We start from the raw sequence: 4848 nt of genomic DNA, 5'->3' as shown, positions 1-4848 counted from the left end.
CAGTAGCAAGAGAGGTATCAGCCAAATGCATGGTGGAAAGGAGATAAACAATATACTGTGTCCTCCTGCTTGTCCGCAGGAGACAAATTCCCTGTTTAGAAAGCCCAATAAAAATTTAATTCTTTTATAACAACTGCATCCACTCCATATTGTTTCTCTGAGGAGAAAAATAAATATGTGCCTTTGAAGTCCTGCAGTGCCACCAAGAACATATTTTTTCCCCGAAGTATCTCAAAAGTAGCAAAAAAGATGAAAAAAAATTAATGACTGCTAACAGCTGAAACAGATGGTCTGCTGTGAATCCCCACAGCCTCCTGCAACTGTGAGTCAAGCCGCTTTTCAACATGGTGAAGACAAAAAATAATTAAAAAAAATCAAATTCCAAGACTATCAGGCTTCCAAAAATCCAGTTGGGCTTCCCAGGCGACAGCCAACAGAAAAAGAGGGTTTGGCTGGTTTGAACCCACTTGACTACCCCTTGCCCTCACATCACATGCGCGTTGATGGTCCAGATATACTTGCGTTCAGCACAGTCCCTGTGGGATGTTTCCCTGGGATGAGCTTTTCCTCTAGGATTTTACCTAAGGATCCTTTACACTGTAAGATTCCCAATGTGTGCACCCACTGCTGGTCCCCAGCGCTGTCCCCACTGCCCACTCTTGGGACCTGGCAGCATCCCTCCCACCCATCGCCCTCGACAAGCAGCCCCCATGCAAGGAACGGTTTGAGATAAGAAAAATCACTTGCCAGGAGGGAAATTCAGGTTGCCTGCTTCTCTGCTGCGGCTCCTCCTTCTCCCCAGGAGACTCGTCCCCTCGGCCACCTTCATGCTTGGGCTGCCCCTCTCCACGCCCTTCGATCAGCCCCATCAGGCAGATGAGACAAAAGGTTCTGGGAGACGTGCGAGCTCATCATGGGGACATCAAAACTGGGAATGTGACTCTGTAAAGGAATGGACAGGAACTTCACTGCACGCACAGTGCCAGTTTATCATTTATTTAAATTCAATCTTTCAATAATTCATGCCAGCCTTTCACTGTGCAGCAGGACAACAATGGCAGGAGTGCAGCAAGGCAGGCAGAGAATAACCACATCTGGAACAGATGTTCAGTTCTAAATAAAAGCTGATTTTGCAGAGAATGTTAAATGCCATGGGAATAGTGTGCTCTGGGACACAGCCCTGTGCCTTCCAGGGGGCAGCAACGATTTGCTCATATGTTTTGCAATGTGGAGTTGGCAGAGATTAAATGGGACATCCAGGGCTGGCTTCAGCTGCAGCCCAGCGCTGGTGGGAGAGCAGACCTGCAGCAGCAGACCTGCAGCGGCTGCAGGCGTCTCCTCCGAAACGCCGGACAGATGCTGGTACAGCACCTTGGAATGTGAACACGCGATGCCATGAGACCTCCGAAGAGCAAACCGTGCTCTGTGTCCACTCCCACCAGCCTGGACCACATCAGCACAGGTTCCCTGCACAAGGTCAAGAGTGTGTCCACCTCCCTGCCACGGAGATGCTGCTGATGTTCTGTGGGGCAAGCTGGTCCCAGCCAAAGCCCCCATGTTACAGATGTGGGTGCAAGTGCTCTTGCACAAGAGGAGCAGCCAAGGCCACCCACGCACTTGCCACAAGGCCCATAGGTGTCTCTGCAGGGCACCCCAACCGCCAAGGCCCCAGGCAGGGTGTCCCCATCAGCGAGCATCTCTTCTCCAGTTGTGACAAGCAATATCTCAAAGTCTGACCAATACTGTGTCACTAAGCATCACCACCCACCTGCTGCAGCATCGCCATTCCGAAGACGCCTGCAAAACTCATTCCCTTGACCATACCTCTCCACTCTCCCTCTGCTCTTCTGCATCCAAAACAAGCCACTGTCTCCACTGCCAGGAACATTCATGGCTTGTACCTGGTTGACCCACCATCCCCAGTTCCTGTTGGGACACCAGCCCAGGTCTTCAACCACCCACAATGCCAGACACTATCAGGCTCTTATAGTACTTTGAACAAGCACTTGATTCCTTCCCCTGTTCTGGCCCTTGCACCAGGATAAGTGGTCCTAAATAAGCTACATATGTTCCTCGTTATCCTTCCCCAAATCACCTCCATAGGTGGTGCCCTCAGACATGCTCTCCCTGTACCAGCCACCTTTACCTCTTTTTCTCCTCCCTCTCCCATCTGTCACCAGCCGTCTGGCCTCGTTCTCCTTCTACATAGTTTTTAAGCACTTTGAAGCAAGAATATATTTGCCATTTTATCTGCAATTTCACAGCACCTAGTGCACTTCAGGCCTGACCCAGGGCCAGACCTCCAAGCTCTATTGTTATTACCATTATTATTACTACTGCTACCACCACTGTTATTACCGATTCTCCACAAGGTGCCATTTGGGCTCTTGATACAGTCCTTATATTTTTTGGACTACCTCACTTACTTCTGTGTTTTGCAACACTGTCTCTGATAGCTGGATTCCACTCTTTGTCTGGAAAATGCAAATTTACAGATGACTTTCACTGCAAATTTTCTTGCTAATGATGTCTTGCTCTTATTCTTAAATGTGAACCTTATGGTCTACCCTGCTGGCCAACCACTTAATGCCAATAAGAAATTGTCTTTTTTTTTTTCTAGATAATGGCTAATCTTCCAGATTAGTTGGATAATGAAATGAGTAATGACATTAGAAGCCCATTAATCAGAAGCGAGCAGTGAATAGCACCGAGTTCAAGACTGTCAACTACTCCTGAAGGACAAGCCAAAGGGAATTGTGCCGAAATGGTGAAACCACTCAAAATCTGGTCCCCTGCTCCCCACATCTTTCTTATTTTTACTGCCTTAAAGCAGCCAGTAACCAACCCTTCACATGGCGAACCCAGACTTGTACCAGGTAGTCTGCTGGCTGGATTAGACCCTGGTACTCTCAACATCCCCACTACATTCACAATCCTGCAGATTTCACACTTAGCAGGAACTCACTTTCTGTAATTTCTTGCACTCTCTGGTACAGGGCATGAAAAAAGAGAGAAATCCAGAAGTGTCCCATGACACGAATGGAGACAGAGGTAGAACACATCTCACACCTCCAGCAGGACTTTCCCCCATGAGCTTGTTCTGACTTGAGCTGTTTTCCCCAGCAGCATCCCCGGGAGGGAAGGGTACGCCGTGTTGGAACAAGCACTCGCGGTTGTCATGCCAGCGGGCGTGTAACAGGAGAGGCTAAATCAGATCTCAGAAATAAATGTCGGAGCAAAGTCACCCCTTGGAGAGAGCAGCCAGCAGGGTCACAGTCAAGAGTGTGTGCATCTCTATTAGCACAGAGGCCGATTTACTAGTCTCACTGTGTATCTACACCCACAGAAAATGCGGTACCCTTGGGGCCCAGTGTCTTCAATCCACATTTATAAATGTCTCTCCCAAGGGTCTGCTCAGCTGTGTTATACACAGTTGATGACCAGCTTCTCTCCATCTTTATGGAAGGTAACAAGAGGCATTCCCCTGTACTCAGTGCTGGGGAGGCCCAACCTCAAATCCTGGAGTTGGTTTTAGTTCCCTCACACCAAGAAAGGTGGGGGAGCGAGTTGAGAGAAGGGAATGGAGCTGGTGAGGGGCTGGAGCACAAGTGTGATGGGAGCGGCTGAGGGACCTGGGGGGTTCAGCTGGAGAACAGGAGCTGAGGGGAGACCTTCTGATCTCTGAACTGCCTGAAAGGAGCCTGGAGCCAGGGGGGTCGGGCTCTGCTCCCCAGGAACAAGCACCAGGAGCAGAGGAAACGGCCTCTAGTTGCGCCAGGGAAAGTTGAACTTGGATGTGGGGAACAATTTCTTCCCCAAAGGGCTGTGGGGCATTGGAACAGGCTGCCCAGGGCAGTGCTGGAGTCACCATCCCTGGAGGGTTGGACAGATGCGGAGATGAGGCTCTTACGGATATGGGTTAGTGCTAGAGTTAAGTTGTGGTTGGATTTGATGATCTTAAGGGTCTCTTCCAACCAAAATGTTTTGATAATTCTATAAGACAGAGATCCTATGACGAGCCATCCTGGTTAAATGCCACCCTGAGCTGCTGAGGACCTTTCCCCACATGGAGCCACGAGCACTCAGGCTGAGACAGAAGAGAATCAGGAAGAAGGCAACCTTAAAAAAAAACGTGGTTGTCAAAAAGAAGACAGAATTGGAACCTTTTTTAATCGCCTGCATAGGATACGTCCTCTGCATCAGCCCATGTCCCACTACCCCCAGGAGGCTCTGAATACGTCCCCACCCTCATGGTGGCTGCATCCCTGAAATGGTTAAGTGGAAAAGCATTTGCAACCGAAGCCCCTTGGCTGGCCAAGCACTGCAGCGCTCCTGGCCCTAAGTTTACTTTCCTCTTCTGCTTCTCGCTCTCTCGTGCCAAGCGTAAGGATCTGGCCCGCTCCCCGGCCCGCTTTGCCAGCGCGAGCACAGTGACTCATTCAACAGCTCTTCATCACAACACATTCTTTCAATGGGACTTCATTTTGAATGGCACTTGTCTTCAAAATCTGATGGTGGAGAAAAGCAAGGAATGCATAAACATGGGTGCAAAGCAAAGAGTGGAGGGGAACAGTGGGGTTGGGTCAAAACTGGTGGGGTGATACTAATTTTCTTGTTACATCAACCAGCAGATAACCAATTTTGCTAATAAGAGAAACCCAGCTCAAAGGAAAAAGAAAGGTCCTCACATCACTTCTTCCATCAGGCTGACACCTCTTCATCTTGGGGAATTTAACATCTGTTAGATAATTCAGAGAACATGTGGTTATTTTCCAGGCTTATTAATAGCTCAGATCCTAAGACTTAAAATGAAAAGGAGCAGCTGCTCCAGACTTCACCTCTCAGAGA

Source organism: Streptopelia decaocto (assembly GCF_964273445.1).
Source record: "Streptopelia decaocto genome assembly, chromosome: 18".
NCBI lineage: Eukaryota > Metazoa > Chordata > Aves > Columbiformes > Columbidae > Streptopelia > Streptopelia decaocto.
Note: the sequence above shows the minus strand (reverse complement) of the source record.